This window comes from Phoca vitulina, unplaced genomic scaffold, assembly GCF_004348235.1.
Source record: "Phoca vitulina isolate PV1807 unplaced genomic scaffold, GSC_HSeal_1.0 scaffold35, whole genome shotgun sequence".
In the NCBI taxonomy this organism is placed as follows: Eukaryota; Metazoa; Chordata; class Mammalia; order Carnivora; family Phocidae; genus Phoca; species Phoca vitulina.
In genome coordinates, this window is record NW_022589738.1 from 4098796 (window position 1) to 4122434 (window position 23639).

General features: G+C 39.8%; 1 pseudogene; it reads left to right on the forward strand.

The window, feature by feature from the left end:
• Positions 1 to 8637: 8637 nt before the first annotated feature.
• Positions 8638 to 15327, forward strand: LOC116645992 (annotated as a pseudogene).
• The last annotated feature ends 8312 nt before the right edge of the window (positions 15328 to 23639 follow it).

Consider the following 23639-nt stretch of genomic DNA (forward strand, 5'->3'; position numbering starts at 1 on the left):
CAGAGAGTGGAGCCTAGAAACCCAGAGAAAGAATAATAACAAATGGCAGGCAAATGAAATTTTGAAGATAATTAACAGTAGTGAAGAAAGCAATTTTAATAGTACTTTATTACTTACAGATGAGTAGCTTTTGTTGAAACCAATCTTTGCATAATTCTTCTTAATCACTTTCACTTTCAGTTATTTCTAATAAAATACACTTTACTTCACAAAGCAGTCATCAATTGTATTTATAAGTTGACAGTTTTCTATCATTGACTTTAATTTTCTCAGTAAATACAATTTGTTCAAATTCCCCCAAGAGCCCCGGCTCTGCTGCCTCAGTTCCTCAAACACATCACCCTGTCCTCACATGGCATTAACTCCAGGAAGTTTCCTGTTGGATTCTTCGCCAGATCATTTACAGACTGGCTAATAAATGTCCTACCCTTTCCTTAAAATACACAGTCACGAACTAACAGCTACAAATTACGTCCCGTAGGTTCAGTGTGACTTGGTCCCTAGCCAGCCCTGAGACTATTTTCTACTCCTTAGCTCTTCCCTTTCCCTTTTCTGCCCTGGCTGCCTTGTAATCCCTGACACTGTGTCTGCTCCCACTTGAGGGACCCTGCCCTGGTGGCCCCATCCACCAGGACGTATCCTTCCTGATCTTCACATGGCCCTCTCCTTTCTTTCCTTCAGATCTCGATTCATCTCCTCAGAGAGGTCTTCCAAGACCAACATGTCTGCACGTTCTTGCCCTCTCCGCCACTCTGTCGTTCTTTGTAGCCTTTCGCCAGCTTCACTTCTCTTCAGGGAGCTTACTGCCCCCTGCCATTTGTTCCGTAGTAATTATCCAATAAATTCTTTATCAATGACATCTTGAGATGGCTTAAAGGTAGGCTGGCCGGGCTTGAGTCCCAGTGCTGTGCCTTACTGACTAGAACCTTCGGCTGTTGCTTGACTTTTCAATGTATCTACTTCAGAGTGTTGCTGTCCTACCTTCCTCCTTGGCATTAAGATAAGTCCGACTTAGAAAACTTCAGAGGGGCACCTGGGTGGCTCAGTCATGAAGCGTCTGCCTTCGGCTCAGGTCATGATCCCGGGGTCCTGGGATCGAGCCCCGCATCGGGCTCCCTGCTCCGCGGGAAGCCTGCTTCTCCCTCTCCCACTCCCCCTGCTTGTGTTCCCTCTCTCGCTGTGTCTCTCTCTGTCAAATAAATAAATAAATAAAATCTTTAAAAAAAAAAAAAAACTTCGGAGAATATTGACTCCCAACTTTCTGTCAAAGGCAATGATATTTCTCTTTTCCTGTCCTGCATCCCCTCTTCTCTCTTAATTTTATCTGTTTCTTATTACTCAATCTCAGAATGGTGAGGAGGAAGAATCTCCTTCAGAGTTTTTCACCATTTCGTGTATGTCCTTTTTATGAGACTCCTGCATGGAAAATTTCAGTGATCTTAATTTCACCTCACATATGCATTTCAGTAAACACAGCCCTTCAACTGAACTGATTTTTCTCTGTCATACACTCCAAAAAGTAACGATTGTTATTTGATTATTTGACTAATTTCAAGTCTCAACAAATACACAGAACAGCTCTTATGTCCTCACAGGTGGTGGGTACTGAGAGTGATGGGAGAGATTGCTAAAAAAGGTTAGATTATAGCCCATGTCCATAACAAAGCTTGCAATATAATTATGCATATAAAAATCAGTGCTCATCAAACAAGCAGTCTTACTTGAGTTTTTTAAACATCTAAGGGTGTTATTTTTTTGTTCCCAAAAGAAATTTTTTGCTGCTACGTATTTTTTAAATATTTTGATAAAGTTAAAAAATTTAAAACCCAGATTTTCTCAAGTATTTAAGTTCAGTTACAAGTCTTAGACTGCTTACATTTCTAAAATTATAATCATTTATACTTACCTTTGATTGTGGTGTTCATTAGCTCACATTTAGCAGATTGAATTCCCCTAAACAACTAACCTCAAATTTACTTAACTTCCCATAAGAATTTCAATTTACATCTACCAATTTATCTGATTCTTACAGTTCTTCACCAGGCTCCCAGCACGACACAGTCTTCCTCACTTAAGCAACTCCTGTGAATCTAATGGAGCAGAAACATTAATAAAATAAATCAGGACCACTTACATATTTAAATGCTCCACTTTAAGATTCTCTTATACCTTTCCAGCCGAAGTCACAAGCCTGATGTTGATTAACCATTTCAAATCAAATCATTTTACATGTCAGATTCTCCAATACATCAGCTGCTTTCAAATGTGTTGAGCATCTTAAAAATAAAACCTACAGAGATAATAACTGGCAAAAGGTAATCCTGAACTTAACACAAAGTAATACTATTCTGGCTTTGATTTTAATTATTGTTACTGCTTTTAGAGTTGCAGAGATACAACTGCAGCATCGAAGCATGGCACCGTAATTTTAGTTTGTGGTCAGAGAAGTCAGTGCCAGAACATAGGAGCCCTCTCTTCGAGTTTTAAGTTGAGTTTCTTTTCCATTTTAGTCAATTCAGCTAGTCTCTTATCATCTGATTGGATGCCATATGGTTTTAATACTTTTTCCTGGCTGGTTCTCATCAGCTGCCACCACTCGTATCATAATTTTATATTAGACTACATAACATGAGTTAGAGCGTAATATCTAGTAGTTCCACTGTGCCATAGACCTAGACGCTGCGTGCACAAAAGTAAACTCTTTTCCTGTTACCTGGGAGATTTCTCTGCTGGTATTAAAAGATGAGATTCTGGGCGCCTGGGTGGCTCAGTCGTTAAGCGTCTGCCTTCGGCTCAGGTCGTGATCCCAGGGTCCTGGGATCGAGCCCCACATCGGGCTCCCTGCTCAGCGGGAAGCCTGCTTCTCCCTCTCCCACTCCCCCTGCTTGTGTTCCCTCTCTCCCTGTGTCTCTGTCAAATAAATAAATAAAATCTTTAAAAAAAAAAAAAAAGGTGAGATTCTGTTTTAGCTCATGTTCATGTTTAATTTCAGAAACACACAATTGTTTATTAGTGAATCTTAAAGCGAATGGGATAGCGACAAACCCAGTCTTCTGAGTTAGGCTGAGCACCTTTTTAGAGTGAATGAGAAGAACTAATAGAAAGGTAAAAAAAAAAAAAAAAAAAAAAAAAGACCTAAAACCAATTGGTGTTTGGGGGGATAAACAACTTTCTAAGTTGTTAAAAAAAAAAAAAAAGTTTTTTGAAACTGTTTCATGAAACTATGAGCTGATGGCCAACTTCAATGGCTGGAAACCTATATTCAAATCCAACTTCATTTATAGCCCTTCCTTTTCTTTTAAACTTCCTCAACTTATTGTATTAATGGCATTGTAACTAAAGCCAAAGCTAAAGAATAGAACCAGAGGACAAGAAAAGCAGTTGAATTAACTTTAAAGTCCTCTTCACATTATCCTTTAAAATCTGTACTTCTACAAAAAAGAAAAAAAAAAATGTCTTCAAAGTTGAATGTTATTTAAAGGGAATTTTCAAGTGCGGGTGTTTACAAAGCTGGCCGAGGGAACCATAGGCCATGAAGTAGCCGGAGGAAGAATGTCAGAACGAGCCTGAGGTTTCCATGTGAAGGCCTTGCTTCCTAACTGTTATTATGCTTACAAGGACACTCTGTCAAAAGAAAAATGAACGCCTTGTTCAACACCTGCTGTAAAAAGATGCTGGGACTCTGTGGCTTGCTTAAATCATTTTTTTCCAGAAACAAATTGCCGAACAAGCCCTAGGCCATTTAATTTCCAAATACCAGTAATTAAAATGAGTAACATCGTCAGAATTTGGCAGGGCCACAGCTTTCCTTTCCCTTTTCATTTTCACATAAATTTCGGTGAAGGTCAGATTTGTTGAAGGGAGGAGAGGGGGCGAAACCTGCCGGCCGCGTGCTCATGGGAGGTTAAAATATGACTTGTTCACAGTGTCCCTCATAGTTCAGGACTTAATGGTCCTTGACGGGGATAACCTAGAAGTTAATTTTACTCTGTGTCCCAAAAGCAGTCATTGTCAATGTAATCTTTCTTGTGGGCTGAAGGGTATCGTCAACAAATGATCTGACTTTCAATAGCAATTGACCAGCAACGTCTCAGATCCAAAAACTCATGAATGTGGCTCCTTATCGATCTGTTTCCTACTCAGAGAGGTAAAAATATTTATTCGGGTTTTGTTTCACTTTGTTTCTTTGCTTTATCTTTTATACAGGTCATTTTTTACATATTTCTCCCTAAAATTAGTTCTGAATAGTTTTTGCATTATTTTTTTCTCAAGTTCATAATACATCCAACTCAGGAACTGTAAAATGCCTCACAGTACACCGAATACACTTGTGTCAAGGGGAAAAAACCGAACTTTTTAAAGCGATGGCTGGCTCTTGGTCAGGGAGAGATGGGGTGTAGCAGTGCCGCCAATGTGGGCTTTTGGTCTCAGGCTCTGTTTCTCAGCTGAGCTCTGCTACTTCCTAACTTCCTAGATGGGCACACTGCGGTCCCTGTCTCACCTCTCTTGGCCTCATTGCCTAATCTGTAAAAAGGAAGGACGAAAACTTGCCTCGGTGAAAATCCAGTGACATGGAGCCTGCAAGGCAGATGAACTTGCTGAAGAATAACGTGAGTCTAATTTCCACAATGGAGTCCTTGTGGAGAAACAAATTGGGGTTTTCCTTTTCCAGTCTACCCCTACCCTAAAGAGACCAGGGAAGTCTGAACCATTCTCCTCACCCTCCTGAGAATAGCAGGCATTGATCTTCAGAATGCTAGCCACCTGGGGTGTTCTCCACAGTGGTCCCGCTAGAAAAGATGACTCTCAGAATCTATGGAAGCTGGACAGTAAATGCCAAGGACATGAACATCATCAAGGGCCTTGAGTGGCATTGCCTATTGCGAGGGACGTTGCAGTAGAAGGGCTGCAATCTGATTGAAAGCCTCTAATAATGGAAAATGTGGGAATGGAGGACAAAGGACCAGTCAGAAAATAACTTTTCCGAGGTGGGAGTAAGAACACATGGAGATAGCCTATTTATTAGTACATTAAGTACAACCTGATAGACTTTTGCAGACAAACGGACAGCAAGACTGAGATCTGCCTGGTTCTCTCCAGTTGAGCCCTGTGAAACCAAAAACTCCAAAGAAACAAACAAACAAAAAAAATGGAGCATGGTTAAACCCAGGACTTTGTGTTCTTGAAAGGACAACTAGATGAGTCCATACGTGGGCATACAGACGGTTTCTTTACTCTTGGATGGCTTCTGATCACAGATCTTAAAATACAACTGGAGAGTCGCTTCTTTTCCAGTTATTTCTGATCTGATCCACAGGAGATGAAATATGATAAACAGAGTACAATGAACGTAGGAGAGAACTAGTTGAGGAGTGAAGCTGCTGTGAATTTCATGGCCTACGTCATCTTTCCAGGCCTCACTAGTCTCTGGAAATATGGTTGCCTTAACAATAATAATGGATTTTCTAGCCCTGACCCACTTTTCCAGGATGTTTAGGAAAACCCAAGAGAATACTGTGCTCAAGAGCAAGTTCACTCCCAGGTTATCCCAGAGCTTTGCCAGGAATATGATATTTTGGGAGGAGAAGAGCATGGGGCTCCTTCCCCTCTGTTGAGTTGGGTTCTGCAGCAGGGCTCTTCCCGGTCCATATGTTTTGAGTTTCATGAAATAGCTTTCTCAGCTTTTATTTAGAGTGTTCTTTCATTTCAGCATTTACCTAAGTGTCCCAGTGACTGGAGAAATGGATTCAAGCAAAAGGCAGACTGTTTGTTTCCCTTCCCTCGGTGGACATAGGACTAGATTCGGCCTGTAACAGATACTGTCCGTGTCCCTGGGACTTGGTGTGTGTTGCTGTAGACTTCCAGCTCCCCACATCCATATCCCTGTGCCTAAGCACCTGCCCAGTGCTGAGGAATGAACACCTCCTGGGAGCAGCCCTCAACCATTGATTCCCCAGAGAGGTGTATACAATTCCCAGCTCACACTGCTCCAGCAGCTCTGGGGATGTGTTGTGTACTCTTTGCCAGAGGAATTCTGCTCCACATGCCCCCTGTGGTAGTTGGCTTAAGGTTTCAGCTGCCTTCCCTGCCCTGTCTCATGACCCCATTCTTCTACCAACTTTATCTGTACCTCCCAAGTAAGCTCCTTGAATTTGAATCCCTGCCTCAGGTCCTGAATCTGGAAAGAAAAAACACCAACTGAGACAAGCATTTGCAAATAAAGTCTCTTCTAAGAAGTTTCTAGCAACTCCTACAAATAGACGACTCTTTGGTCATGCCGCATGCTCATTAGAAGCAATCAGATATGTCTGAGCCACAGCGATGGGCACACATGGAGTTCTTTCCCCAGGACACTTCCATTGCAGGACATCCCCACCCGTTCACCAGTCAGGATTGAATTCTTCCTCAACTCAAGCTGTAACTCCTCCTCCTCTACCCAGACCCCAGCGCAAATTGCTTTTTTTAAGATTTTATTTCTTTATTTGAGAGAGAGACAGAGAGAGTGAGAGAAAGAGAGAGAACACGAGTGGGGAGAGAGGCAGAGGGAGCAGCAGACTCCCCGCTGAACAGGGAGCCCGATGCGGGGCTCGATCCCAGGACTCCAGGATCATGACCTGAGCCGAAAGCAGACGCTTAACCAACTGAGCCACGCAGGCGCTCCCCAAATCGCTTTTTATTAAATTTCGGCTTTATTGAAATATAACTGACCAATAAAATTGGAAGGTATTTAAAGTGCACATCGTGGTGATTTGATAGATGTAAATATCGTGAAAGGATCCCCCCATCTCATTAAGTAGCTCATCCATCGCCTCCCAGATTTATCTATTTTCATTTCGAAGAAAATATTGAAGTCTACTCTCTCAGCAAATTTCACTCACATAGTAGTGTTATCAATCAGATTGCTTTAAGCAAGAAATAGCAAAGGGGTTTTTAGTTTGCTATGATGAGTCAGTTATCAGGAACTTCTATAGTTGTTCAAAGCCCCAGAGCATAGAAGGGAAAGTAATGTACTATCGAAAGCAGCAATGATAGAAATAGTCATTATGCCAAATTATTATTTCCACTAATATTTTTCTCTTAACTATTTATTCTGACACCATTTAAATAAATTTTGCTGTTCCTTGCTTACTTTGTGGGCATGAGAAAGGGGTTGAAGGAGTGAGAGAAGCTTGATTTTAACAGAAATATTTGAAAATGAAAAGTATTTTACCTTTAAAATGGATTCTCAAAGACATTTCATGAGAACACTAATCTTTCAATACCCTTAGCCCTGGTAGTTTTCATATGGTATAATTATTTGAAACATGGTCAATTTGAAAGCCTCTCATCTACTTGTTCACTCTTAACCTTTCCTTAAAAAAGAAAAATCAGGGGACACTGAGTGGCTCAGTTGGTTAAGCGGCTGCCTTCGGCCCGGGTCATGATCCCAGGGTCCTGGGATCAAGTCCCACATCGGGCTCCTTGCTCAGCAGGGAGTCTGCTTCTCCCTCCTTCTCCCTCTGCTTGTGTTCTCTCTGTCAAATAAATAAAATCTTAAAAAAAAAAAATCAGGCAAATATAACATAATTTAGGTACAAAAACTCCATGTTATTTTTTAATCTCTAAATAGAAGTGAAAATCACAAATTAAATAACTAAAATGCTCCCCATATAAATCTCTCCATATAGAAATAAAGTAGAAAATTTACCTTTAAGATGTGGTAGGCAGAACCCTAAAATGGCCTCCAAGATTCCCACCCATTGGTGTATACCTCTTTATAATCCTTGGGTGTGTGTGGAATCTCTGAATATAATAGGATAGTCCCCTAGTTTGGAGACTGAACTCCCATGGTTCAGTTGACTTTGAATTAATCAAAAGGAAGATTACCCCTGGTGGGCCTGGCCTAACCAGGTGAGTCCTTCCAAAGGAGATTTGGCTCTTCCTGAAGTCCTAGAGATTTAAACTGTGAGAGAGATTGTAATTCTGCCCTTGACAGAGCTAACAGTAATATTGTGACGTGGCCTGTGAAGGAGGCGACATGATAGGAACCTGAGTGTCCTGTAGGAGCTGAGAACTGTCCCCGGCTGACAAAAAGCAAGAAAACAGAGATCTCAGTCATGTATTCTTAAGGAAATGGATTTTTCCAACAACTTGGGTAAGCTTCAAAGGGAAACTTTCCCTAGTCAGGCTTCCATGTGCGGGCATAGCTGGCCAACGTCTTGGTTTCGGCCTTTTGAGACCCTGAGCAGAGGGCCCCAGCTAAAATGTGCCAAATTCCTGACCTGTGGAAACTATGAGACAATAAATTTGTGCTGCTTTGAGCTGCCAAGTTTGAGATCATTTGTTAAGCAACAGTATATAACCAATACACAATATTTCCTTGGAAATTGATTACCAGGGTCAGTCTATTAGATTGGAGGTCTGTAATTCCCTGCATAAATTTTTTGCACCTCAGAAGGCACCATCAAGAGAATGAAAAGACAACCTACAAACTCGGAAGAATATTTGCAAATCATATGACTAAAAGGGACTTGTACCCAGAAGACTTAAAGAACTCTAAAAATTCAATAATAAGACCAGTAACCCAGTAAAAAATGTGCAGAGTCTGAATAGATGGTACTCCAAAAAAGATAGACAGATGGCCAGTAAGCAGACGAAATGCTGCTCAACATTCTTAATCATCAGGAAGATGCAAATCAAAAACCCAATGAGCCTTTACTTCGTATCTGCTGGGAGAGCTGTAATAAAAAGAGGATGTAAAGAAATCCGAGCCCTCCTACATTGCTGGTGGACATGCAAAATGGTGCAGCCATGTTGGTAAACGGTCTGGCAGGCCCTCGGCAATCCCACTCGTAGGAATCTACACAAGAGAAATGAAAACCTGTCCACACAAAGACTAGTATATGCATGTTCATAGCAGTATTATTCATAGCAAAAAGTGTAAACAGCCCAAATGTCCATCAACTGATGAGTAAATTGTGGTCTAGCCATACAATGAACTATTATTTAGCAATAGAAAGGAATGAAGAAGTACTGCTACCTGCTACAACATGCTAAGTGAAAGAAGCCTGTTAGAAAAGACCACATATTGGGGTGCCTGGGTGGCTTAGTCGGTTAAGTGGTGGACTCTTGCTTTTAGCTCAGCTCGTGATCTCAGGGTTGTGGGATCAAGCCCCGCGTGGGGCACTGAGCTGGGCGTGGAGCTTGCTTAAGATTTTCTCCCTCTCCCTCTGCCCTTCCTCACCCCCCACCCCTGGCCCCGGCTTACACTCTATCTAAAAAAGAAAAAAGATCACATATTGGAGCACCTCAGTGGCTCAGTCCATTAAGCGTCCGCCTCTTGATCCCAGCTCAGGACTTGATCTCAGGGTCGTGGGTTTGAGCCCCATGTTGGCCTCCACACTGGGCCTGGAGCCTACTTAAAAAAAAAAAACAAAAAACAAAAAACAGAAGAGACCACATACTGTATGATACTATTTATATGGAAAGTCCAGAATAGGCAAATCTATATAAATAGAAAATACATTCGTGTTTCCTTGGGGTGAAGGATGGGAAAGGGGCATGACTGTTAATTGTATAGGGATTCTTTAGAGAAAAATGGAAATATTCTAAAATTAGATTGTAGTGATGGTTGCTCAACTCTGTAAATATAGTAAAAACTGTTCGACTGTACACTTAAATGAACTTTATGATATGTACGTTATATTTCACTAAGCTTTTTTTCTTTTTTTTTTTAAAGCTAGTTTTTCCTTTGTTCTGCTGGGTCCATGCTAAGAGAGCAAGTGTTCTTTAATAATGAGAAAAAAAAGGTCAGTCCCCTGATAGGCATAAGTCAGTGACCAGATCTGATATGCTTTCTGATGGTGTTGGAAAGGCAGCAAGGCAGAGGGAGAAGCAACAGACATGGAACAGTGGATTTGCTTACCTTTGCTCACTCCCTCTCTAGCTCAGGAACCTCTCTGAGCCTTCAGATTGCCTGGCTGGCAAAAGGAGGGATTGAACTGGATAAATTCCCAGTGACTCACAATTCTAAATGTTCTATTCAGCCTAATGATTAATACAATGTAATCACTAAAATGACGTTTGAAGTATCCCAATATGCCAAGATATCACTGAAAAAATGTTCTCATCTTCTTTAAATGAGAGAATTTATTTAAATCCAAAAGTGTAATCAAGAATGACCTCAAGCATTTCATGGTACCTGTTCTGTGTTACTTAGTCTCGATTTTAATGCTAATGTAAGGTCAGGATTTCATACAAACTACCATTTGTGTCTGAAGCGCAATTATTTGCCTTGGTTTTCCTTATCCCAATTTTGTTCTTGCTCTGTAACTAAATTAATTTCAGACTGTTTTTCATTTACCTCTTCTGAAAGCTCAGAAATGAGAAAAGGAAAGAACACAGACCAGTTTAATGCAATGAAAAAAAAATTTCAGGTTCACTTAGAGTATCTAAATGGCTTTCCACTTTCCTTGGTCACTAAATACTTGCAAGGCCTTAGTTTATTAGTTACTAAGGTAACCCAAAGCTGGCAGCATGTTGATATACCTTTCAAGGCCAACAGATTTTTCAGTATTTCACAGATAATGTCACATTAACCTCAGACTTGTCCTTTTCCCAAAAGAACAATGGCTGCCTGAATGAATCTGTTACAATTTTATTTTTGGGTTTTTTTTTTTTTTAAGGAGCTTTTTACTGTACTTTCCTTCAGCTCAGGTACAATTTATTCTGTTTTTAAAATAGCCTAGTAGTACAAATCAGATATCTTTTTTGATGCCTGCATTAAGCCACTCATTTGCCCTTTGTGCCGGTTACTCGCAGTCAGTCAGAGTCTGTGTAGTCAGCCAAATGGTGCTCAAGAGAGAGGACATGCTTTGATTTACCCAGACAGCCCCACGGGAGTATTCCTGGGGTAAATCAAGGCAAAGAGGATGTAACGGGGATAAAGGATAGAAATGGACAGTCTTTTTGCCCTTTTGTCATTAATGACAGTGTATGAAATCACAGGAGAGAAGCAGGATTTTGTGCCCTCATGGTAAGAGTGAGAAGTTGTAGCCAGGAATCCAGTGTATTCCTCTTACAACCCATCATTACAGCGGGAAGGTAGGTGTGCTACCTACCATGTCTCAGAATCAGCTACCAGCCAAATTTACACATGGCACTGATTGAAAGGAAAATACGGTGCTGAGTTAGTCTTTTCCAGATAACCCAAATTAATAGTAAATTAAGATAAATGTAAATTTGAGGAGATATATTAAATATTAAAATCAAATATACTGACAGCAGATGATCTCTCTGTTTAACAGTGTATACTTAAGAAACATTTGAGATAATTCACATATAATAAATCTGATCCAAGAAAATGCCGGTTTCTGAAATCATGCAAGTGTTCAACCATTTGCAAACCCTCCCCCACAAATCAAGCACTAATATTTGTTGGTGGTGAATTTCTCCTTCTAAAGTTCTTCAAGTTCTTGGAGATGAAGTAGTTATTGGGAGCTCTGAAATTTATTTACTTTCGGGGGTATCTGGCTGGCTCAGTCGGTAGAGCATGCAACTCTTGACCTTGGGGTTGTGAGTTCCCGCCCCACGTTGGGTTAGAGACTACTTAAAAAAAATTTTTTTTTAATTTATTTACTTTCAGTTTAGTGAATCGACCTTATTTACTTAGATTCTATTAAAAAATTATTTCTGGACCTTGCCAATTATATCAGGTTCATACTGAATTCATCAAAGGGGTTAATAAAATAACTCAGAATAAAGTATTTTCTCGACAGTGATAGTACTCTGGGTGCCTGGGTGGCTCAGTCGGTTAAGCATCTGCCTTCGGCTCAGGTCATGATCCTGGGGTCCTGGGATCGAGCCCCTCATCGGGCTCCCCGCCTGCTTCTCCCTCTCCCTCTGCCGCTCCCCCTGCTTGTGCACTCGCTCTCTCTGTCAAATAAATAAATAAAATCTTAAAGTAATAAATAAATAGATAGATAGATAGTACTCCTTTCAATTTAGCAAATATTTACTCCGTAACTGTAATTGTTAAGATGCTAAACTAAGCACTACAGTTAATTCAGTGGTTTATTTACTTAGGTAACTTCCCATTTAAAGTTTGCTTTATTAAAGCTAATTTTTATTATTTCCCTGTGGCAATCTAACCTTTGAAGAGAGGGGAAATTATCCACCATATATATATTTTGTACTAGATTATTAACATCCAATTATGTTGTAGTTGATTTGAATGTGTTGAAAAACAAATGAATGTTTTGCTTACTGCAGAAAACCTTGTCATTGAAAATTCAATATTAGTAAATACCCCATTTCTGTATTCATGATTATAAGAATGCCAATTTGCATGGCACTTTATGATAAATAATGAACAGTGTAAGATTAGAAGTTGGAGGTTACTTTATGTCATAATACTTCTCAAGAAATATTTTGTAGTTAATAATCCTGTATTATGTACTTGAAAGTTGTTAAGAGAATAAATCTTAAATGTTCTTACTACACACAAAAAAGAAATAGTAATTATGGGACATGATGGAAGTGTTAGCTAATGCCATGGTAGTAATCACTTTGCAATATACAAGTGTATCAAATCAACACATTGTCTACCCTAAACTTAAACAATGCTATATGTCAATTGCATCTCAGTAAAGCTGGCAAAAGAAATACTTTGTTGAAATCCACTGTGAACAATGTAGAGTTTGAAAATGGAATCAACAGAATAAAAGGCTAAAAGACAAAGAATTGGGTGCATTTTTTCACAGTTGCATATTCAGGTTTGTCTAGGTAAAAATAACTTCCTTGGTGTTTCCCCCATTTTAACTGATTTTTTTTTTCTGCTTATTTATAGTTTGTTTTGTCTTGCTTATGTTAATGCAATTGTAAAAGGGCAGTCAAATATTATGGAGATTTATTTCATCACCTAACCCTTTGGTTTTTTTATTTTTTATTTTTTTAAATTTTATTTTATTATGTTATGTTAGTTACCATACAATATATCATTAGTTTTTGATGTAGGGATCCACAATTCATTTAAAACTAGATTCAAGAGCCACTTCAGTGGCTCAGTTGGTTAAGCATCTGCCTTCAGCTCAGCGGGGAGTCTGCTGCTTCCTCTCCCTCTGCCCCTCCCCTGCTTGTGCTCACTCGTGCATGCTCTCTCTCTCTCTCTCTCTGTCTCAAATAAAGTCTTTAAAAAATAAGTAAAACTAGGTTCAAAAATCAATTAAGATCACATAGACTGTTCACAAATAAGCTGCCTTAAATAGAATAAGGTATTAACCATAATAACACAGGAAAATGTAAAAACATTTGGAAAGGAGCAATGCTTGGAAAATTTCTAAAACATAAGAGATAATCTTATAATTGAAATTATATTTTCAGACACTGAAAAGATAATAAATAGCTTTTGCCTTGTCAGGTTTTATTGAAGAGATGATATACTGAGAGTTTGTTTTCTCTGTTTTGCAGCTGCATGTGAGTAACTTTTGATTCTTTATATTTTTATTTAATATATTTGACATGTAACACTAAATTTAAGGTGTATGTGTTACTTTGATACATTTATTTATTGTAATATTATTGCTGTTGTGATATTTATCACATTATATAATTACAGCACAATATTGTTGTCTATGTTCATCATAGTGTGCATTAGATCTCTGTAGCTTATTTACTCCTCATTCCATGTTTGGACCCTTAAGCAACATCAATCATATCCCCCCACCCCTATCCCCAGGGTAACTACCATTTTACTGTTTTTTACAAGTTTGGTTTTTTAGATTCCACATATAAGTGAGATCATACAGTATTTGTTTTTCTCTGTCTGACTTATCTCATTTAGCATAATGGGCTCAGTGTCCATCTATGTTGTCACAAATGGCAAGGTATCCTCCTTTCTGATGGCTAAATAATATTCCATTGTATATAGATACCACATCTTTTTTTCATCCATTTATCCATTGGTGGACATTTAGGTTGTTCCCATTTCTTGGTCTGATTTTTTTAAAGGTATTTTATTTATTTATTTGAGAGAGAGAGAGCAGAGTGAGCGAGAACACGAGTTGTGGGGGAGAGGGAGAGGGGGAAGGTGAAGCTGGCTCTCCACTGAGCAGGGAATCTGATGTGGGGCTCGATCCCAGGACCCTGGGATCATGACCTGAGCCGAAGGCAGACCCTTAACCGACTGAGCCACCCAGGTGCCCCTCTCTGATTCTTTTTAAATTAAGAAACTTTCCCTTAAATATTTCACTACCATTGCTTTACTCAAGAAGAATAAACACTGTAATATGTTAGAAGGAATGGGATAGACCTTTAAAGTCATTCATCCTGTCTGAGAAAACCTAGTCATATATGGCCAGTTATAATATCACATAAGCAGATAATAACTGAATCAGAAACACTTTATCATTTACTCAAGGCCTAGCACTGCCACAGAAGTTGTTACTAGACGTTTAAAAGAAATGTAACCTTATTTTGTAAGTAGGCTAGTCTCAGGATATATTGATGACATAATCATGCTTTATCTTTCCTTGTAAACTGTAAACAACTTAAGATCTGGGACTGGTTCTTATACACCTCTTTATTCTTCATAGTTCATATAACTGAATCCTGAATTCAGAATGTGAACAGATGTAGGAACAAAAACCAGACTTTTTCTTCTTGACAATTTATTGTAAATCCTGGTAAGAAAGGCCCCAATGATTATGATTTCTCTAACTGCCCTGCTTGTCCCTGCTATCCCACATAATCAGCTAAGTTGCTATACATATAACAAAAGAAGAGACTGACTCTCAGCTGCTTTGTCTGTGTTAAAAAAGTATCTTACTCATGTGGCAACTTCTCATGATTTTCTAGCCCTTTGTAGCTTTTGTGTGCTTTAATGAAGACCCATACATATGCATTGTTTCCTTCAAAACCATTGTTAGGAAAATATTCTGAATATATGAAAGCACTTTCTCCTTCGTTTCCACCCTTGGAATCCAGCCACTTTTAACGTTAGTTACAGTAATCAAGAGTCTTGGTTCAAATTATTTTTAAAAAATTGCACTCTGGGCATCAGGCGTGGGAGAAGATGGTGGTCTCCACAGACAAATTATGAAAACAGAATACATAGCTTGAAAATAGAATGTGGACCTAAATACCCCTCCTCCATCAGTTAGATTTGTAACCAAAATTAATATGAATGGAATTAATCATTCCAGTGGATACACAGAGCATACCAGTGTTAGCAAAATGGCAAAATTCATATAGCATTAAAAGTTGTACTTCAAGAGCCTAAGAGATCTAGTGATGTCCAAAGAAAATACGAAGCTTCTACAGCCACCAGAAGGACAAACAGAGAACAATTAATTTTAGTGGATCTCAAATTTGTCTTAAATCAACAGTCTTCTGCACATGTTTATGTCTTGATTAAATATCACAATGCAAAATACCCCTACATTAAGTAAAAGAATTCCAGCTGGTAAACATGACCTGGACGTTTGTAAGAATATATTTAATATCTGTATGCCATTATGTTTTCAGGCTACAGGAGGAAAAATGCAGTACAATTTTCTTTCCTCTTGTTAAGGCACTGTCACTTAAGCCTAAACCCGGAGTACTCAAAATAGAATTCAGGTTTACAAGATGAAAGTCTGGGGAAGAGAGTCAGATGCTCTGAAAGCATGTTTATTTCTGAAAGGAAAAAAAATCTCAAGAAGGACAAGCAGGCATGCTTTATCCATCTTGCTTCACGAAAGAGCTTCAGTTGAAATTGTCTAAAGTAGCAGGTACAATGAATATTGTCACAAGTTGTGAATGTTTGAAGCAGTATGAGTGCTGACTACTAGTAGTAGCATAAATATGTTCAGGATTGTTTTGATGCCTGTATTTTACAAGAACAAAATGTGGGGGAGGTTGATGAATTTCTCTTAAAAGCCATTCCTTTGTGTTATAGGTGTTACAGGAAACGGGGTAAATAATGGTTTACCGTCTTCGTTTGACAAACCAGGCATTTAAATGAAATCAACACAAAGGAAATATGTGTATGGATATGTGATTTTGAGATTAAAGTGAGTCTTAAAATGTGAACAAAATGTGGAGCATGGCCTCAGGGTGAAAAAAATTGCACTCTCTTTAGTTGGCCGGTTGAACAGTAAAGTTCATCATTTCAGTTTTTGCCTGCTTATTGTATTTGGGGCAACATAGCCTTTTACTCATAAAGCATTCAAAACCTTTGAGAAAGATAACAAGCACAGGGGGGAGAAAAAATGTTGATTTGTCTAGTTCTGATCAGTTAAAAAGATAATATGAAAAAAACGCAACTGTGATTACCTAAGGTTCTGGGGGAAAAACAAAACTGCTCTACCAACGTGTTCAACTCAGAGCTCCAGAAAAAACTGTTGTTTTTGACATGGTCCCAGGTCCATCCTTGAATTTTTGATCCCTGTGGGAGTCTAGTTGACCTTTTGTCTTGGAACCTTAAGTATTTTGTATGCACCTTCTGGCAAAGCCCTTTACTATAACTTTTCTTTATTGATGTCCAGTCATTCAGTTGCCTCCGTCCCCCCCCGATTTTCTTGATTCTGCTGTGAATACCTATAAATCATTATATTGCCAAGTTGCAGCTTATTAGAGAAACCAGTTCACTTCCACTCTTGTCACTCTTCAGAAGGCAACTGATTAATTGTAAAATATTAGGAGGAGCTACCATTATTGCATGTCTGATCTATTCTAGGTACAGTAGTAGACATTCTCTACATGTTTCTTAATGATAGAGAAAAATGAGTTTGTTCAGTAGAAGTGTGTAGACCTTCGTTCTCCAGTAGGTTATCTTGCCCAGTTTGTAAGAGTTCTTAAATACTTGAGGTTAACTTTTCACAGCTTTGTCATTCATCTTGTTCGCTCCTGCCTCCGCAGACCAGGGCACACATAGTCCACATCTGTGGAGGGGAAGGCCTCACACGTGCTCTCACCAGTGGCCTGAGGCCTCAGTTTGACCCTTTTTTGGCTCTAAGATGGTGTCCATGGAAGGTTATATACTTAAAGATTGTAAAATTGAAAGTCGAGAAGGGGTTATTATTAAGTAAAACCCTGCCCCGGGGAAGGAACAGATAGAGCCTCAGTGGATGTCTTCCTTCGTTACACAATTCACTGAGTGACAGAGCGTGTAGTCACACACCACGTGTGTGTGTAACCTAGCATCACAAGGGGCGTGTGACCCTCCCAGTGGGATCGCTTCCTGCCTAGGAAGAATGTTGGTGGTGGTAAGACAGCCTGGTCTAGTGCTTCAGCCACAAGTGTACTGGGTCACCTCAAGATGTTGGCTCCCTTTGTGGGGGCCACTGTTTCATGATACATAAAAACAAAAGGATTCGGGGCACCTGGGTGGCTCAGTGGGTTAAGCATCTACTTTCGGCTCAGGTCATGATCTCAGGGTCCTGGGATCAAGCCCCACATTGGGCTCCCTGCTCAGCGGGGAGTCTGCTCCCTCTGCTCCTCCCCCTGCTCAGGCTATCTTCTCTCTCTCTCTCTCTCTCTCTCACTTTGTCTCTCTCTCAAACAAATAAAATCTTAAAAAAAAGAGAAAGGTTTTATCTAGGCCTCTCTTCAAATTAAATAATCCATGAACAGAACTCAGAGAAGTTGTTACACTAAATACATCCTCGCTACTATCACCATAACCTCGAAGCTGATCCCAATCAAAAAAGAAGCTAAGACACTGTAGCCCTACAGATGCAGGCAGATTTAAGAAAGCAAATGGTGGCCCTGTGTTCTGCAACTGTATCCTGTATCCAAGGAGTGGGCTCTGTGAACCACACCATAGCCCTCCTCCAGAAGTGGGGCGGCAGCTCTACCCAGGCCCTAGAGCACAGTACAAAGACCAGCCGTCCTTTTCCCACGAAGGCACAGCAACCTCCCTCCCTCAGCACCTCTTCTTACGTCTTCCCTCTTCCTCGGATTAGAAGAAAGTGATACTTGTCGTTATCTGCGGCCTAAATGCAGATGAAACTTTGTTGTTACTGTTAGAATGTTTTGTTCTCTGGTTTAGTGCTTTTGCCCAAATCCCAGAACCACTGAATGTGGACCTGGACATGGGGCTCCATCTCAGGACCCTGAGATCATGACCTGAGCGGAAATCAAGAGTCGGACAATCGACTGAGCCACCCAGGTGTCCGGGCATCAAAAGTTTTAAAAAGGATTCTCCCCAGGTGATTCTAATGTGCAATCAAAGATTGAAAACCACTTATTGACCAGATTTGGATGATTGGCCAGACATTGCTTGGCATGGAAATGACAGAAAGATGCAGAGCCAGTACCCCTAGAAACTTAGTTCTTGTGGAGGGACAGACAAATGAAGGAACTAGTTTTGAGAACCTAAAATAAATATTACAAAGGAGGACTATCACAAACTGTAGAAGCATAGGAAAAGGAACCCTTCGATCTGTCTTGAGAAGTCAGGGCAAACATTTCAGAGAGTAACGCAGGCAGAGAAATGAGGTGAGCATTCCAGGTGTAGGAGAATTGGAGAGTATAAAGTGCTTCAAAAACTCCAGGTGGTGGAAGTGTTTGGAGATAATGCTGGGTATGTAGGCAGCACGCAGGTCCTGAAGGATCTTGTCAGTATTGAGAATGATGGGCAGCCCTTGAAAAGTTTTGAGCAGAGGAATGACACAATTACCCCTGTGTCTAATTCACTTGTCTCTGGCATCAGTGTGGACTTAAGGGCCCGGGGAGACTAGATGCAGCAAGACTAGACCAAAGTCTGTGACAAAACTGCAAGAGAGCAAGTATGATTGTTTCTGGCTCCCGAAGAAGTCTCCTAGAGATCCATGGTAAATCTTTACTTCTCACAATAACTTGCACTTGAATACTGGGAAGTCATGGTAAAGTTTTCTTCTGTATTTTAGAAACGAGATTCTTTTAAAAGCCTAATGTTTTGTACTGGGCATCAGTGAGGATCCCATTAGGAAATAGAATTTACCCCCACATGGTTCACAACTAAGAGATCTTAAAAGAGAGTTGAGGGGGAAATGAGGCATGCTGAGATACCCAGAGTCTAGCAGCAGTGGAAAGCCATTGCCACTTCTGAGGCTGAAGGGGAAGAAGCAGACACTGCTGAGAACCAGAATCAAGGAAGAGATGCTGCCAGCAGGTGTGGCCAGATTACTGCCAGAACCGTAGCCTGAAACAAGGCTGAAGCCAGGAAGCACCCTGATCTTTTCCTCTATGTTCTCCCAACCTCTGATCTACTGAAGACTCCCATTGGCCAAACCCATCCTGAAGCCATTCAGTAAGAGAGCCCAGGACATTTCATTCAGAGTGGTCAGACTCCTGGGAGCACAAAGAAGGTCAGAAAAGGACAGGGAATGCATCCGAAGGCCAACAGAGAATAACCAGCCTGCAGATGAACACGATATCATAGCAAAAATATCTTAGACATGATCTCCCTCCTGATACTCAGTAGACGCTTAAAGAAAATCGTGGTAGACTGTATAACAACACATCCATTGGTAATAAAACAGGAACCTTCTTCCCATGAACCAGACTACCAAGAAATTCCTGAACGCCAATAAGGACTTTTGTAGGAGAGAAAAGTAACAGTTAACAGATTGAGGACATTTTAATTAAAAGCTAAAATTAGAGAGTCGATATAGTTCAGGTATTAAAATTTTTCATATCTACTCAAACCTTTATACGTTTTCTGTTATTCCTCTAGGGTATGGCAACATCAAGAACTCATAAGAAATACAGCTAAGGGAAGTATGACATGTCACATGCTACATACATGGAGTTAAGTGGGACAATCACCTAGAGTGTGCTGCTTGTAACATTCTTACAGGTGCACACATGTGTTGGGTGCCATTGAGTGAACAGTGTCCTTCCTCTAGCTGGGAATTTTGGCCTCTTTTATGCAGTCGACAGCTTTGGGAGGGTTCAGTGCTTCCCAGAGAGGATTCAGAAAATCAGCCCTGGAAAGAAATCGGATACGATTTGCCACAGCTATGCCCTTGTTAAAGCATCTGGTCCCTCCTTGCAGGGAATTAACAGCTATCAAATATCAGATGTTAAATCATAAATCCTAGTGTCTTATTAGCCTACAAGTCAGGGTAAAACTGAACCACTGCAGTGAGTGAGAGGATTCTTCATATGAAGTATTGCAACGTCATTAGCACTGTGTATATGGATCACTGATATTTAAAAATGTTCCTCATCAAGGCGCCTGGGTGGCTCAGTTGGTTGAGCATCCGACTCGATATCGGCTCAGGTCATGACCTCAGGGTTGTGGGATTGAGCTCTGCATCGGGCTCCAAGCTCAGTGCAGACTCTGCGTGTCCCTCTCCCTCTTGTCCTCTCCTCGCACGCTCTCTCTTTCTCAAATAAAATCTTTTTAAAAAATAAAAAATGAAAATGTTCCTCCTCATTCATTTCTGAGATTCTGCAGTAGTGGTTTACACATATATAAAGACATTTGTTTACAAATATTTTCGTAATACTTGCCTGTGGACATACCTTTCTGCCCCATCAGGTTGTGAAGGCCTGAAGGGCCTTGTCTTACTCTTTTTGTAGTTTTTACACAAGTTAGTACACTTTCTTATATATTGTAGCTGCTCAGAAATTCTATACCAAATGCTGAAAGGAACTGCTATGTTAAATCTGTGTACAACTTAAAAATTATATTTCTCGTTAGTCAAACAACCTGTGGAATTAAAGTCTTGTACTTCTGTGGCACACTTGGATCTTCAATTTTAAAAGCAATTAAAGATGTTAACTGGAATTATTGTGGTGATCATTTTGCAATATATACAAATAGTGAATCGTCACATTGCAGGAAACATGTTTAATACTGAAATGATACTGAAGTCATTCCATCTTTCTTTGATAATTTAGGAAAGATTTCAAGATGTTTCAGGGCCTCAGGGACACTAGTGAGAATATCAGTTTACAATGATTCGTGTGGGAGGAAGCATTAATAGGAATTTCTAGTTGACAGAATATCAGAAAAAACTAGACTTTATTTTATTATGGTTCGTTTTCACTGAAGTAACTGGAATGTGGCCTATTGACCTTTTTACTTAAAAGGCTCTAATCTTATTACATAAAGTTAGCTCTTGGTGTTCAAAATTCCTTGCTTCATCCTGCTCCCCATTGTCTATTCTGTGAGGAGGGAAAAAGTTTTTAAGTTCTTCGAAGATGACTGAAGTTGACTCCCAGGCTTGAATAAAAGAGACATCTCTTAGGTCCATAGTGACAATCTCAATCCTTCTAAAGATCTCCTATTTCACTGCCTGGGGCTAAAAAAGAGCTTTGTAACATTCTGCTGTCCAGCAGGGTTTAATGCTTCCACTAAATAAAAGCTTTTATTTTGGATTTAGGCGAAATGTTCCCATCACTTATGAGTATGTTGCAAGCCTCGTACACTTGCAGCAAAGACAAGGTATGTTTGAGTGAGAAAAAAACATGAATTACACTTTTTAATAATGGAAGAGATTTCTTAACACCCTTCATTCCCACACACATCTAAGCTTGATGGAGAGTTGTACAAAATTCAATTTCATAAAAGTAGTTTCAACTTCACACACTTTTTGCTTACTTCTTTGAACACAAAGCATTTTTCTGTATATCACCCCTAACATTAAGTCAGTTTTCATAAATCAGTTTTTATTATTTCCTACTTCTTAGATAACTAAAAACTATTATTTGGCTTATGGTGCTGCTTAGAGATCTCTTTCATATTCTTTTATGTCAGGTCATGCCTTTGTAAAACAGAAGAATTCACACACGTGCACCTGTGCACACACTTGCTTTTTGGCTGCTCCTCCAACTAATTGGCTTACAAGGCAGGAGAAAGAAAGGTCCTGGCTCTAATGTTGCCCCACAGTCTTGCTAGTTGGGTTGATGCATACTAACAGAAATGAGTAAGTGTTCTTCCTAGCATGTCAGTTCCTCTGGGAAGCTGGTATGTTCTCTATGGCCATGAGATAGAAATTCCATCAGTTGGCTTCAGAAAGTATGGGGGTGTCTGTTAAGCTAAAAAGAGAGAATTTTAATGAAGATAAGAGTAATGGTCACCAATTAGGTCTAGCATGTCCACATTCCACTAAGTCCCAACCTTCAAGCACGCATTTCAGTTTTCATCTAATTTAGCCAATAGACTGGTGACCACGTAAAGGGAGTCTCATTATAAGATGGATGTTAATGGCCATGGAGAAAATCAAAGACCAGAGAGATGTTCCAGGGATTTTCTCCAGTTAAACATGCCACTTACTAAAAGAGGTGAGTTTAGATGGAAGAATTTAGAAACTACTTTCACTTATATCTTGTCAGCAAGCCTGTATTCTAGAAATTATAGGGAAGATTTTAGATAGACTAAAATAACTAGTATTGCCAACTTAAAAAAAAAAAGTAAGGCTAAGAGAAGAAGATATGACCCAGTTTTTAAGTAACTGTGAGGATGAATTTACTGACCCAATTCTAATATAGTAGAACCCACTTGAAAGCTGAAAGCTACAGCTTAGTGATAATAAAGGTGCATAACAGTCGTAAAGAAGTAGTACCTCCTGGAAATCTGAAGATTGGATTTGTGACCTTTTTTTTTTTTTTTACATTCAACAATTTTTATTTTTATTTATTTTTATTTTATTTTATTATGTTATGTTAGTCACCATACAATGCATCGTTAGTTTTTGACGTAGTGATCTACGCTTCATTGTTTTCATATAACACCCAGGGCTCTATGAGGTACGTGCCCTCCTTAACACACATCACCAGGCTAACGAATCCCCCCTCCCCCCTCCCCTCTAAAATCCTGTTTGTTTCTCAGAGTCCATAGTCTCTCATGGTTCATCTCTCCCTCCGATCTCCCCCCCAGGATTTGTGACCTTTTTGATCATGCTTCATCTCATTGGTTCTTTAGAGACTGAAGCCCAGACTGGATAATCATGACTGGTCCAATTGCAGAAGCTCACTCTTACTTAATTTTTCTCCTGTCAAGGGTACAGTGTTTGCTCTGGTACATCATCCCTGATGTCTTGACTCTCTTCTTTTACACTTCCTCCCTAGTTGATGGGAAAATAAGAGATTAAGACACCCTTTCTGACATCAAGAAGGGGATGAACACTGGGGTACATGGGTAGCTCAATCATTTAAGCATCTGACTCTTGGTTTCGGCTCAGGTCATGATCTCAGGGTCCTGGGATCAAGCCCCAAGTTGGACTCCATGCCCAGCGGGGAGTCTGCTTGAGATTCTCTCCCTCTGCCTCTGCCCCTCCTGCTCATGCTCTCTCTCTCTCTAAAATAAATAAATAAAATCTTTAAAAAAAAAAAAGAGGGAGATGAACACTAAAAAAGGTGAGGGGAGTCACCATCCAGGATGGGTTAAGTGTAGAGTTTGGGGAAATTTTAGAAGAAGCCATACCTAAGTAAAGTCTTGATATATGTTTGGGGTTGAGCTAAGTAAAGAAACTGGGGAAAGTGTTCCAAACAGAGGAAACAAAAGGAAAAGCTCTGAGGCTTGACATGACATGGCTTGTGTAGAGAATCATAGGAAGTCTGGTATGAATTCAGGAAGCATGAAGCGGGAAGTGGTGGGAAATAAGTTTGTAGAGAAATTTCTAGCACGGACCAGATCCTGCAGATGTATATCATGCTAAAAAGTTGTGTTTTGCTAAATCACTTAGTAT